At 26.3% G+C, this 15,953-nt stretch overlaps 1 protein-coding gene across 2 annotated transcripts in view; it reads right to left on the bottom strand.

The window, feature by feature from the left end:
- Positions 1-15,953, bottom strand: part of LOC107456242 (heat shock protein beta-1) — a 46,300-nt gene that overhangs the window by 17,939 nt on the left and 12,408 nt on the right. The window contains exon 1 of one of the 2 annotated variants that reach the window (XM_043053168.2): positions 8,384-8,532. The exons of the other annotated variant lie outside the window; for it this stretch is intronic. The gene's annotated coding sequence lies outside the window, so the exon portion shown is untranslated. Of the gene's footprint in view, positions 1-8,383; positions 8,533-15,953 lie in introns of those variants that run through there. 2 annotated transcript variants of the gene reach the window in all.

The raw sequence follows: 15,953 nt of genomic DNA, 5'->3' as shown, positions 1-15,953 counted from the left end.
TTAATTATCTATGTATAAGAATTTATTAAAAAAGATTTATAATTTTTTTCTACTCTAGTAATGCTTAATTTTATTTAAATAAAGGTATATAGTTACATAATTTAAACGCACACATTTAGTGCCTTGTGTTTAAGTATTTGGCATATTTTTTGAAAAATTGGATTCTTATATGCATAAATGTCAGCTGTCATAATTGTCTAAAAATCAAAGTATAAAATTTTCTTCTTTTTTATATTTATTTTAAAATGAATACTTTAGTTTTTAAATGCCATTTTTAATTTAAAATATTTTTTAATTGTATGACTTAATATCACTTATTTTCATTCATTCAATCCCTAAATGTCAACGAAAATTATATAAAAATCGCTGACTTCTTTTAAAACTAAGTATTCTTATATCTTTTGTTATATTAGCAAAATGATAATAATACATCAAAAATAAAGTTTTCTTCTTTTCCAAACGATATAAGTTCATATTACCACAAAAAGAAATTTAAAGGGAAACTACCATCAGTTGCTAACGAAAAAGCAATTATGAGTTCTTAATTAACGTGTTATTAAATTTGTANATCGCTACCTTCTTTTAAAACTAAGTATTCTTATATCTTTTGTTATATTAGTAAAATGATAATAATACATCAAAAATAAAGTTTCCTTCTTTTCCAAACGATAAAAGTCCACCTAGCTCATATGACTGAGAGCAAGAAGTAACGAAACAATTAATGGAACCTGTAGGACTCAAAATGTTGACCAATCATTTTTTCAAATCATCAAGATGAATGAGTTTAGTCTAGGTTGTTTCCTGTACCAAGGCATTTAATAAAGGCTGAAATATATGTTTAGTGTTTAATATAAGAGAAATTAGCTTTATAACTCCTTTAAAATCTCACCATTTTTTCCGAATGTAAACTGAAATAACTCCGTTTAATTCTTTTTTGCTTACTTTATTCAAACGGTTCATATTTTTACATGCTTGGGAATTTTATGCATTTTGGTTGCAGCATAAATAATTGTGTTCACAAATTGACTGCAATTTTAATTATTACTTTCGTTTAAGTTATGAAACATTTTTAGTAGTTACTTTTAACCAATTTTGCAGTAATAAATAGTTTTATTCTGATAGTATTCAACAGATGTATATTTATTTTTCCTTTTTCATTTGATTTTGTAAATATGTTTTAAAATGCTGTAATTTCCTTCGAGTAGGCATTATTTAATTATATAATGGGTATATTACCTATATTAAAAGAAAAAAATTAGGATACAATGAATATTTGCCGAATTATTATATTTTCTGATTCACTATTTAATTCGTAATAAAATTTCAATTCAAAGTTTTCAAATTTTATTTTGTTTTTAAATTTTTTTTCATAAATTTATCATTGTAAAATAAAAGTGTCACTGAAGCGAGGAAGTGACTTATTAATATCATAGCAGATTCTAAACGTAAATTCTTGTGCCCCCCCCCTTTTTTTGTTTCTTCATGCTACGCCTATGCTTTATACATATACTCTCTATACATATACTCTTTATTTATACTCTTCACCTCTTTATATATATATACTCTTATTCAAATTTTAATTAACGTAATGTTTAAATTTTTCAAAGTAAACTACTTAAAGCGAATAGTAAATGCTAAATTACTATTTTTTTATTTACTAATTTACAATGTTTCTTTCAAGTAACAGAGTTTTGATTTTTCATTCAGTATACTCATTTTTAAAACAAAACATTAAATTGTTTATCAAAATAAATGTCAAATTACGAATGAACCATACAGAATTTCTTATCAGATAAATCTTCAAGCGTATTTCTCTATGTAATTACACCCCATCCCAAAACATTCTAAGAATTGTTTGCATTGCTTCATTAATTTTCAGATCTTAATTTTTCTATGAAATTTTGTGTATTGATATTTAATATACCGTGGTATCAAAAGGAAAATGCTTTAACAAAACCAGCCAGAATACTCATTTCAAAAGTTTAAAAAGAAATATTAAAGTTTTAAGACATTACACAAAATATCAAAATTTGAAACAATGTGATATCCAATGAATATAAATATTGTCACAATTATATTTTAAAAAAATAATTGTTGAAATTAATTAATTAATTAATATTTACTAATTAATTAATACTACACCATCATCTGAATAGTTGATACTAGCTGCCAATTGAAAAAATGCATTCTGAATGCCAATTGAAAAATGCATGCCAAAGAAAAAAGAATCGTTCTTGTAAGTTTTTTTTAAAAAAAAAAACTATAGGATATAAGATTTTAACATATTAAAAAATCACAATACTGAATTTTTTCTTAAATCTTTTTTCATAAGAATGTTCTTTTCATTAATTTTGTATTCCAGCACGTCAAGAAAATAATTGCAGAATAGTTTTATAGCTTTTTTAATAACCTAAAATGAAATAAATTAACTTAAGAGTCGATAAATGGTCAGAAAATAAATAACTGTCAACCATGAATAATCTTTTTATTTTCTTCCCAAATATTCCATATGTAGTTTGTAAGTGGTTCAAAATATAGAAGATAATTCGGATATTTTTTTAAAAAAATTTTTTATGAAAACAATCCGAATGAAAAATGTACTTAACCTGAAAAAGATTCTTAAAGCCGAAAGAGCTTTTCGTTTGAATGAAAAATTAATAGTTGATGTCATACTTAGGATATAAATTGTAGTTTCAAACAATTGACAACTACTTAACTTTTTCAAAATATCTACAACTTTTTCATATTTCTCTTTTTGATAATAAATTGAATGAGTGCAATAATAAATTGATTTGACTTAATGATTTGAAATGAAAACAATTTCACGAAAAGGAAATTCAAATTTGACATTTATTTTTTCAGAACCTTAAATCTTTTTGCGAATATAATCGTGTGGGTTGATGAAAAGATTATATCTTTTTCTCCGGTTTTATTAAATAAAATTTCATCCCTTATTTATTTATGTATTTTTTTTAAACTGTCGTTTGTTATTTTTTACTTATTATTTCCCCTCCCCCCTTTTTTTCATATGTCTATAATTTTTTCTGTTTTATCTTCATTTTGAACTTATATATATATATGTATATATATATACCTCTCTGACGAGAACATATTGAAATTTGCGAAGATAAGGCACCATCATTGTCTCAACTATGTTGGACGATGTATCGAGAAATATCAATACTTACATGAAATCGCGATCCTGATATTTTAAAAAGTATTCTCTTAATGCATCGTAAATACCATATCTTACTCTAAATATCGAATATACGCTAACTATCAAATAATATAATATCTTGATCATTATCAATAACAATAAATATCGAAACGATAACGATAATTATCAAGTACGATACTTTAGTAAAAATTTATAATTTTGATATCAGTAATTAAAATAAAAATAGTGCAAATCAAGTTTGAAAAATATCCTAATATATAGTGAATGATACATTTTTATAAATATATATTCAAATGTTGTATTTCCCTATTAAAATTCCTTTATGTTGGTACCCACTGCACATGTACGGTTAATCTAACTAAATCTACTTCCTCTAATTATTGCGCAGCAGAATTTAAAAAAAATATCCATGTTTACAACAGCCAGGTATAAATAAGGATGAATTTATTCATAAAGCATTGCAAGGTCTGATGTAAGCTCTAGAAAAAAAAACAACTATGCAACACAAATAAACGGGAGCTTAGCCAACTAGGTATAAAACTGTCAGACACCTAAATATGCACGCCCCCACCCTCTTCTGTCCCTCAGATATTCGCAGTGATTCAGAATATCCCATTTTTGGGTTGTGTGACGTCATCTTTTAGGTAATGGGTGACGGTTGCATTTATGACGCTACTGTTTTTGTTGGCCGTCGTCCGACCACTGCTATTGATCCTCGTCTTTTCTCAGACTTTCGATTTTCCAAGAGAACAAGAAAATTCCATTTCAAAAGAATAGAAGATCAATTACGGTGATTGTTTGGAATAGGAATTTATAGGAAAGAATAACATTGTGTGAAAAGAAAGTTTGAGTTTCTTGCCGCTTCTAAAACATTCCCTCAGAGGGAATGAACTGAGAAAAACTCTTTTGTTTTTTTACTATTTCGTGAAGAGAGAGTAAATTCTGACGATTTGACGGGAATTCTAATAATTATTGATTTAAAAGTTTCGACTGTTCAGCTGCTTAGGAGCTGGTGATCAAATATCGCCTATAATAGTATAACGTTGCTAAAATAAGTATTTTTGTAGTACAAATTCTGAAATATTTATAATTACTTCTAATTTAATTAATTTTTCAAGGCAAAGTGATTAAATTTAAGAAAAAAATCTACTTTTTATAAACCGAAAACTTCATTCATTCAGAGAAAGCAAAGGTTGAAGATTCCAATTACTCGTATGAAGGGTTTTACTTTCTTTCTCTATACATTACATTAAACTTGTATTCAAAAAAAATTTTTTTGGAAAAATATTTCAAATTTATTACGTTGTACTAGATAATTCTTTATTTTTAATATATTATTGTAAGTAATATTTTATATTTAAGCATAAGTTTGTGAAAATAAAAAATATATGTGTAACAAATGCAAAACGTCATATTCCTGAATGAAATTGCAATATTAGTTGTTGTTTTTTTTAAATCACTTTCATGTAAAAATTACTTTTTTAAAAATTTATATATTATAAGTATACTTTATAAAGATATAAACTTTTATCGATATGGATAATTAAAAAAAAATTCATTTCGTTCTTTCCTCAGAATGAATATTTTTTTATTATTTAAAATATTTACATCTTTAAGAAGATACGTTAACTATACTTAGTTAACTATCTCCAATTCTATCTATATTAATCAATTTCAATCAAATGCTCTTAAACTATAAAACTCAAAATTCCTTCAACAAATTAAACTGCAATATACAAAATAGCTAAGGTAAGTAAGCCTCCTTAAGTAGATTTCGTAATCATATCTTCGTGCCAATAGAACAAACCTGTTATCATGCATACAAGAATATTTAAAACATGAGAACAACATGTAATAAAAATAACAAATATAAAGCATTTCACTAGATTCTTCGTTTTTGAAATATAATGTAATTTTCATGCAATTAGAACAATGATATTTTTCGATGATAGCAAAACTAGATCAATTAAACCATCAAGTTCTTATGCTAAACAATTATTTCAAAAAAGTTTTTTTGCCCAACTTTTAGTAAAAAAAATTATTTTATTAAAAAATCTTAAAATTATTTTTATGCAAAAACTGTTTGCCGTTATCTAAAATAAGCGCATTTGACATCGAATTCCCATTGTTTTCTATAAGTGGGGCTTATATCCTCAGTGGTAGATGGATCATGGGTTAGAGTCCTCTTTCCGTCCGGATAACTATGAGAGGATTTCGTGGTTTTCCTCGCCATGTATCTCAAATGCGGGTTAGTTCCATCAAAAAGTACTCGACGAAGGCTTATTTCTCCCAGTACTTGATCCAGAAGCTCCCTTGACTTCTGGATTGGGTTCAAGATTACAAGGCAACGGAGTTGAACATTAGTAATAGTAAATCAAAAAATTAGGGACCGTAATATTATATATATATNAAATCAAGACCGTAATAATATATATATATATATATATATATATATTACCGTCGCTATATGTGATGGCTAAGGGGAAAGAGTGCTCACCTACTAATAGGATCACCAGATTAATACGAATTCTACACCCGGTTCGCAACGACCACAGCAGTGTTGACGTAATTAATACTCAGCGGTAGACGGATCTTGGGCTAGAGTCCCTTTGCCATCAGACTAATCGTGAGAGGTTTTCTTCTCCGTGCAACGCAAATGCACCGTGTACGGTTGCAAAACACGTGACACTATTACCTACACTATTATACACTATTACCTTACCTACTATTACCTAAAAAACTATTACTATTACCTTATTAGTAATAGTAATAGTTTACTATTAATAATAATAGTTACACTATTACCTACAAAATAAAAATATAAGTGGAGCTTTAACTAGGTACTGAGACTTTTAATTTGTTTCCTATATTTATATTTAAAAAATTGTAAATTAAAACATTCCCGTTAATAGTAGAAAATTTTATTCGATGAAGTTTCTCTATAAATCATTTTAACTAAAAATGCATAAAATCTAATTCTTATTAAAATTAAGTTTGAAGGCTTTTTTTAACGTTAAGTCAATATAAAAATAAAGCACGTCTCTATAAATTGCATTTCTAATTAATCATGAGCTTATTAATCATAATTAATCACAAGTTATTATGGGCATCAAAATTAACTTGTCTAAAATTGGAATTAAAAAATTCCTTCTTTATTTAATTTTAATTGTTTTTCTTCTTTTTTATGTATTTTAATTAATTAGTTCATGAGTCATCCTACGAAGCACAGTGCTCTCAAATTTGAGAAGAAAAACGACACGAGCATTACCTACTGCAGGTGATGTAATTCACACCACTTGACACCCTTTTTCCTGTCCTGCAATAATTTTCCTTCTCTACTTGACTAATATTAGCTCCTCTCATCGAAAGTGCTTTGGTATTAAAAAAATAAGTTTGAGAGCATATGCACTTTACAAAATCGATGTTAGTTTAATCTTTCGTGGGGACTGAATGTTAACAAAGTAAATTAAAACAGTCAACGAGTTTATTTGGGTTTTTTTCATTATGAGTTTTTTAGGTTGTTTGAACGAACCACTTCATGAATCTCAACTGTACCTAAATTACTTTTGAGTTTTTTTTTGTTTGCTTTCATCTTTCGCAGGAAACACTTTATGAATTAGCCGTAAGAAAATTACTTTAGATTATGAAAACCGCCATCATGAACATTTAAAATTGGCTAATTTGATTTGAGTCTATGTTAAAAATTTACACTATTTTAATGTCATCACAATTTTTTAAAATTTTTTGTTCATATAATAAGCAAATGCTCAATTTTTCAATGAATGCATTCGTAAATTGTAATTTTTTGCATATACATATACTTTTATCATTTCGGCAGTAATTTTGCATAATATTTGTTTCCTTCAATAATTGGACGTACTCATTTCTTAAATAGTGAATACAACTAAATATTAATAAACTTGATGATAACAGTAAGTTACAAATCTACTTATTTTAGGGATGTATTCTACGTATTTCATACTTAAATTTCAAAATGACCATACAATAATGTTTTAAATAAATTTAAAATTGATTGATTATTACTGGATAATTAGCTGTAGCTTAAAATCGATATTTATGACCTTAAAATATAGAAATTCCTCACAATATGATATTTTTTTATCATTTTCTCCAATTTTTCTTTTTGACTGTAAAAATAGCTGAACAATGTATAATGTAGTGAGTATTGTGCATGGCTAAGTAGTTCGTAAAACATCGGGAATAAAATATATTTGGTCTTAATTTGATAGAATAATAATTCTTTTCTCAAACATGACCTTCTCACCTGGACCATTCACTAAAATCCGAATTTTTAATGAAAAAAGAGTTTGGCAGAATGGTTGTTTTTATGGGGTAGGTGGAGAAGTTTAAGCTTTACATACACCATAAATTCTTTTTTGAAAAAATTAATTAGAGGGAACAAATTTAAATAAGAAAGTCGATTTTTATAAGACTATAAATGCTTATATCATGTAGAAAATTATGCTTATTCAATAGAGGTTAATAAATTTTCAAACTAGCCTTCATGATGAAAGACAGAGAAGAATATAAAATATATATATTTTTTAAAATTTATTTATTAAAAATTCAAAAAAAGAAAAAAATTAAATTTTGAAGTTAATTTAAATGGAATGAAGTTAGAAGTTTCGCTTTTATTAATCAAAAAATTTCATTTGCTTAATAATGAAATTCGGATAGAATTATAATCTTTATGTACAACATATATAATGTTATTAGCGTTTGACAAATTTAAAAAAAATTAAATACTTATTGCTAATAAATAAACTTATTATATACAAATACTTATTGTTAAAAAATAAATACTTAAATGCAGCAAAATTTTCAGACAAAAAAGATGTTATGTATTAGACATTAATAATAACTTAATAATAAAATAATCCATATAAAAAGAAAGGTCGTGTTCGTATTTTTAGGGCTAGTCCATTTTAACCGAAGTTTTTTTTTTCGGTGGTCAGATCCACTTCGGTTACCTTAGTCTACGATAAAAATTATCTTACTAAAAAAAATTATTTAAAAAAATTGTATATCAAATTTATTTAATAATCTTTTTTTTTTCTTGTTTCAACTGTGATTAAATAAATAAAAAATGGGAAAATGCAGAAAAAATAATATTCTCAACAAAATCGTAAGTTTCTGAAAAAGATACATTTTTATTATTTATTGCTAAGCACCGAAGCTACTTACTGCAGTACATAAAAATGCAGGTGAGGAGGGGAATCTAAAGCGCACAAAAGCATCGCTTATCAAAAGAAATGGTCTTTCAGAAGGTCTATTCGCTTTGATTCGCAATATATCGTGAATCCCCACTTTCAAAGGCTTCACTGCCACTAAAAGCTTCGATCGTTTTCAAGAGGTCCTCCGAGAAACATGCTCTTTTATTGTTCTTTGTAACTATCATCGAAGAAAAGTGTTGCCATAGCAAATTGAGCTCGTCAGCAGAAATTTTTTTCTTTAAGACAATATAATAGACAATCAATATAAGCGAAGTGTGTGTCACATTATGTAAATGGAACAGTTAATTAATCTCCCATAATATTTTAAATCAAGAAGAAAGAAATTTAATATTTAGTTAACATAAGATGTTGAAAATAAATAATAATATGGTGATGATGATGTTTATATAAATAATATTTTATATTGCCATAGCAAATTGAGCTCGGCAGTAGAAAAAAAATGTTTTCCTTAAGACAATATAATAGACAATTAATGTAAGCAAATTGTCTGTCACGTAACATTAAGTAAATGGAACAATTAGTTCTTCAAATAATATTTTAAATCGGAACAAAAAAAACATTTTAATGTTTTGTTAACATAAATATTGAAAATGAATGATAAAATGGTGATAATAGCGTTTATATAATATTTTTTTAAAAAAATAATGTTCTTTAACTTATTTTTAACGTTTAAAATAATATTCTTAAACTTAAAATTCTCCTAAAAATGTAGTATTAGAGTCTGGAACTGAGAGTCATATTATGTAAATCGAACAATTATTTAATTTCCCTTAATATTCTAAAACAGGACAAAACATTGTATTATTTAATGGACATAAAGTGTTGGAAAGAAATAATAAAATTGCAACGATAGATTTTAAATGATTTAAGACATTTTTTAACTTAAAATTCTCAAAAAATGCTGTATTAAGATTTTTAAGTAACAAAAAATAAGTAAATAGCTAATTTTCTCACTTTAATGCTGAAACTAAAATTTTATATTTTATATGCTTCTCATTGTTTATTAAATCGAACAAAAAAATCAACTCTCGAATTTGTTTGATAAACTCTGGCTATTTTCTTAAGTTTTAGTTCCATAAAGTTTTGAGAATTGAATTATATACAAATGCAAATTCGAGAGTAATCTTAAGAATAATTTAAAAACTTTTTTTCTTAACTAAAACTCCCAAAATAAATATTCTATAGGATGTTTTCAAAATATTATGCTAGATAATTATAAAATATTTCTCGAAACTGAGATTGAGCTATGATAGAAGTAATTATTTATTTAAAAATATTTGTTATCAAAATTATAAAGGATTTTATATAATAATAACAAACATAATTTAATTCTAAATTCCTTAAAAAAAATCAATATGATTCCTACAAAAGATACGATCGGAACTTTAAATTTCATCATCAGAACAAACACATGAAAAACAGCAAAGGATAAACATCAAACATAAAACAAGAAGAAAATGATGAAATACACCGAGAAAATATCAATTATTTTTTTTTTAATTTTTAATGAATTTTTGAAGCAAAACTTAATATTATTTAAAGATCAAAAATATCTAATTTATTAGCATTATTTTTGGATTCAGAAAAAATCAATTAAAGCATAAAAAATTATTTCTAAAACGTTTAATTACTTTGTAAATGTTATGTTTCAAAATTTATAGAAAGCCTTATATTTAATATTTTTTAAATCAAAGTTTAATATTTTCTTTATTATGAAGCTAACAAGTTTGAAAAGATCATTCGTTATTAAAATGTCTACCATTTTCAAGAAATAATTGAAAATAAATTTAAACGTAAAAATTTAAACGGGCTAAGTGACTAAAAATTTTAAAGCTAAATAAAAATTAATATTTTTATTAGAATTTTTTTTTCAAATTTTTAAATAATAAAAGTAAACTTTAATATTTAATCTTAAGCAAATCGAGTAAAGTAATGCTTCGTTATTATGAAAATTAATTTCAATTGCAGTAAAAAACTTTTCAAATAAGAAATCATGTTAAAATTTATTTTTAAAAAAATAATCAAGGTTTAATATTACAGCTGTACAAGAATATATTTGCCATTTTTTTTTACTTGCATGTTTTATCTATCGCTAATAAACTTAAATTAAGTCGAATGAAGTAATTGATTTAGTCCATAATAATTTTTCATACGTTATATTTTCCCGATTTATAAATTGCAATATATAACACATAATATATAAATTATAGAAAGCAATATCTTACATTGTATAATTTATTGCATAAATAATAAAGTTGAAAATTAATTTAGCTTTGAAAAGTTCACGAATTAACTATAAAACATTATTCTATATCTTTTAAAACTAAGATAATAATTTATGACTGCTGAAATAAGGACAATCTTAACCATTTTCGAATTTCTATTTCAATTTCAAAACACTTATGTTCTACTCCTCAACATTTTGAATAAATTAATCATTTTCAAATCGTGTAGAAACGAAATGTATATTTTTAATCACGCGTCCGCAAATCATATTACACGATTATGCGAAAAAGAAGACTGTCTAGATGTATTACATAGATAATGTTGGATTATTTCCAATTCATCCAGCTGTCTTTTGACAGTCGTGCGCAGACACCTTTTATTCTACTTTTGGAATACAACACTACAATTGTAAGTTAAAACTACGTGACAATTCCACTAAATATCATCCATTACCTTATTTTTCTTTTTACAACTTCGATTGCATTATATTTATTTAAATTAGAAACTAATAATTCAAATTAAGCTTAGTATATTGTTATTCTTTAGAAACAAAGCTGTGATTAAAATTTTGACTAAAAGAAAATAGTTGCATTTATAGATACAATGATTAACATAATAAAAAAGGTACACTCTTAGAAAATTTGGTTATGTATCATGTATCATCAGGGGTCTGTTCAGAAGAAATTTGGGTCCTTTAACGGACCCTTCACAAAATATCTTTTCATAAAAACGGACCCTTCACAAAATAATTAATATTTTAATCGGACCCTTCACAAATTTGTTTATCGTCATTATTGTTTTGTTGTTCTAATAAACCCTTCCCAGGAAGGGGGGGGGGAGAAAGACAGTCGGCAGACGCTTCTTCCCAGTGGCCCCCATCCCCCTCAAGCTGTTGGGCGCATTCTCGGGCAAATTCTAAATTCCCCCCCCCCAAACTATTCGTTTTATTTGGTGCAAAAATTCCCCCCCCCCTGGTGGGGGCCCAGCTTCTTCCTTTATTCGTCCGAAATGAATATTCTGCATTCAGCAGTATAGGCTAAATACCAAATATTTGTACGTTGCATCGCTAATTTAGTAGCTGCAATTGCTGTTTATTTTTTAATTATAATTTTACAGTGTTGAGCATAATCTTGTATGTCTTTACAATTAAAAACTCTTTCAAAAAGTTTTTTTGCGATAACGGACCCTATTTGCACAAATTCAAAAGAGCGGACCCTGGTTGAAAGAATGTGACTTAACGTTTATTTTATATTCACAAATAACGAGTAATTTTCTCACAATTTTACAAAAACGAACCCTTCACAAAATGTCTGGACAGACCCCTGATCATCGAAAAAATTTTATTACTTAAATCTAAAAATCTATGTACTATGGTTCAGCCTCGCACCATATTGTGATTGTAGCAAATTCGAACATTATTATGGTTAAACATGCACCTAAGTTTCTAACTATGTATAATACTATTTGAACTCCCTTTAATAATTGAAAAAAATTAATTTGACGTTTATGTTTGTTAATTATTTTATTATTTTATGAATTTTAGACTGACACTAACGTGCACGGAGAAAAAATAATTCTGGTAAAATTACGGTACTGTATAATAATGACACTTTTAGTTAAATAAATAAATTTTAAGAAAACATAATTCTGGTTAATAAAACCAAAATATTCGGTATACAAACCATTCATTTAGTTATATTTCGGTTCACAAACTAACAGCTTGGTGAAAATTCTGGTTTTCAAAATTTAAAAATTATATAGTTCTTATTACCACACATTTAGAAATAAATACAACACTGAAAAATAAATTTGACCGAATAAATGGGTTTTATGCCATGCTCGAAGGTATCATGATAAAATTATCAAATTTACTAGATTTATCAAATTTTATCTCATATTATAAAAACATGTCTTATTGTTAATTTTACCAAATTCATAATTAAAGCGTTTCAGTAAAATTTACACATGTTTTTGATATTCCCATAGAGTTAAGAATACGGTAAAGATTACCATATTCTTTTACCAGATTTGGCCAGATTTTTTTCCTCAGTGTGCAAAACCTCATCAAAAAATTTTTTTATCTTATTTGTTTATTTATTACACATGTAGTAGTGTTTTTACTTCTCTATATAACCAAGCAGTATAACCAATTTCGACACAACATTCTTTATTATTAATCTTAAGCACTAGTCCGTAATGTAACTTTAATAACAACGTTAGGATGAATTTACAAATTATGTCGTTGTAGAAATTTATATTTTTTTTATTCAAAAAACAGTAATATCTAATCAATTTTTGCTTAAAAAAAGTTTAGATGTTTTTTAAAAAATTCTTCCTAGTAACATTCGGAGTTTTTATTTTAAGTCATTAAAAAGATTCTTATCAGAATTAGGAATGTTGCCAATAATATCCAGACAGTAGAGCTAAAATTTGTGAAGCGAGATTTTATAAAAGCATTTTGTTAGAGAGAGCTTGGATCAATTTAAATATAAACCACATTTTCAAAATTTTTGAGGAAGTCTTCTTGGCTAAAAATACCATCTCGGTTATTCAATGCAAGCAATAAGATGTATTGCTCTATTTTCGAGGCAAATACCGGAAATACATAAGGTATCTATCTAAAAACAATACAAAGAAGTAGTTTTATATAAAAATGTCATCTTTGGCCTGAGTCTTGCTTATCAAGTTTTACATTAAAAAATTTCTTTACACTGTAAAAAATTCTGGATCATTACGGTAAAAGATAGTGTCACTTTGGGTGCCTCATCCGTTAAATCCATTTTACCGTAAAATATTATATCATGATTTTTAGAGTAATATTTATTTCATTAGAGTGAGTCAGAGATTTTGTGGTAAATATTACAGAAAAAATTACGGCGAATTTTTTTTCCCGTTATATCTTCCAGTAAAAATGGATTTTACGGTACCAGCTCCCTGAGAGCGGATACAGTGTGTTAGCTTTTACAGCGATTTCATTCTTTTATTTCCACTGACACACAAAAACGATAAAAAAAAAAAACATTAATAACAAGGAAAAGTCGTTTGGTTGCCTAGCAACCAGCTAGAGTTGCAGTTATTATATTTACAAGAGTTGGCAGACGATTTAAAACAATTATTTAAACTAATTCTCCATTAATGTCGGAACATAGTGTACGATACAGTACAGAAAATATTTCTTATCCTCCTATTGCACTCATTTGTATTAAGTGAGTACTTCTTGAAGCCAAGTGATGCAACTTCTGCTAATGAATTACGAAAGAAAGTTTAACTTTCCAGTTTCTAAGGTAGGAGTGGCTCTTAAACTGAATCTAAGTTTACATTTCATGTATCCTAAGATCACGACTCAAGAGTTAATCAACAGTTATAGATTAAACAAAAGTAAATCATGTAGTCTAACACTTTTATTCAACACCTGCTCTGTTTCAGACATGATATGAACAAACAAAAAAACGAAACGACTGTAAAAGTAAACGTCTCATTATTATTTGTATGAATGATAGGAATACTCATGAGGTTTAACAATGAGGTTAATTGGCTGTGATGTTTTGTATTCAGTAGTAAAATATTTTCTCGTGTTGAGAGATAGCAATTAGGTGCACATCTTTTCGCCTTTGTTATTCATCAATAAAAATTCTTGAAGTAATTGCGTAGTATTAAATATTTCTGCCTTTTCAAATCTTTTCAAAATAAAAATTTAAGACATAGTATAAGATATAAACAAATTAAAACATAATTTTTTGAAATCTCTGTGAAAATTATAGATCTCTTAAAGATCACCAATGAATGATCCTCAATGATGAACCGAAAAAATCAATCTTGCCCCGGCATGAAACAAAAAATACAAAAAGATATATTTCTCCATTTTAAAATAAGTGAATTTCGAAATTTGGCTCCAAAAAAGCTTTTAAAATTCGGAAAAATGACAATTCACTAAATTTTGAATTCTTTTCTGCTTCATACTCAGTTAACACATTGTTTTTAAACGAACAATATTTGGATTATAGTTTATATCTAATCATATTATTTAGTACGACAGAAAATTTTAAACATTTTCTGAATTTTTTTTATTTGATGAGATATTGCTTTTATATTTAAAAGGTAAAATTAAAAAAAAATTTTTTAACTATTTTACGAAATTACTTGTTCTTATTAAGAGCGAAACAATAATATGTTTACAACTATTTTTCAACTTTTCATTCCTGCACATTAAATGTTATGGCTGTAAATTGGTGTGTTACGCAGAAAAAAGTCTATACAGTAAAATTACAGCAAAAAGTACAAGATCTAACGACAGAAAAAAATACTGACACCCTGCATGCAGCAAGCGTAAAATCCATTTTACCTAGAATCCATTTTCACGGTAAAATTTTATGATTATTTTTTCAGTAATATTTACTCGATTACAGTGATCCAGAAAACATTACTATAAAAAGTACGGTATATCAGTTTTTTTGTCCCGTAAAATTTTACTTTAAAAATGTATATTACCGTAAAAAATACTGACACTCTGAATGTCGGTACTTTTTACCGTAATTTGAACTGGAATTTTTTTACAGTTGAATGACATGCTATTCAATATCAATTGCTCTTCAGATTCAAGAAACAATGAATAAATTTTAATTTAAAATAAAAATTCATTTCTATTATTATAAAAACATAATATATTTGCTTTAGTTGTTAAAAACTATTCTGGTGGGGAGAAGTTTTTAAAAAAATCAATAAATAACTGTTTAATTATTATAAATTTCAATAATTTGAATTTTATATTTTTATTGCATCCAAAATTTAAGACTTTGCCCAACATTCGTAAAAATGTTATTTGAAGTATTTACCTTTCTAACTAACATAAATGGAATAATTTACGTTATACTATTGACAATTTAACGCATCCAAAAAAAAAAATTAATGCTTTCACGGAAATGTAACAAAGAAACTTTATTAATCACATCATTTCAACCAAAGTGCGGCAAAACAAAGTTATCGCTAGTCGTTAGACCGGGAATCCGTATTTTTTGCTTATAATGTTATCTGAATTATTGCTTCCATTTGATTTGCATTTCAACTGAAATAACGTAGCTGATATGCTCTATTCTTTGGTAAAAAGATAATGTCGATAAAATGCACAACCGGATTAGAATTTGAAGCATTCAGAGTAAATGAAATCAAATGGCCTTCACATAAAGTAAGGAATGTTAACTCTTAAAGGACTTATAAAGGCTTTATAAATTATTATGCTAATATTGATAAAAAAAACCTTTTCAATCCTCTTAAAAGTTAATATATTGTCTGGCCCA

The sequence above is a fragment of the Parasteatoda tepidariorum genome, chromosome 8, assembly GCF_043381705.1.
Source record: "Parasteatoda tepidariorum isolate YZ-2023 chromosome 8, CAS_Ptep_4.0, whole genome shotgun sequence".
NCBI lineage: Eukaryota > Metazoa > Arthropoda > Arachnida > Araneae > Theridiidae > Parasteatoda > Parasteatoda tepidariorum.
The sequence above is the reverse complement of the archived record's forward strand: the minus strand, read 5'-3'. Positions and strand labels throughout refer to the sequence as shown.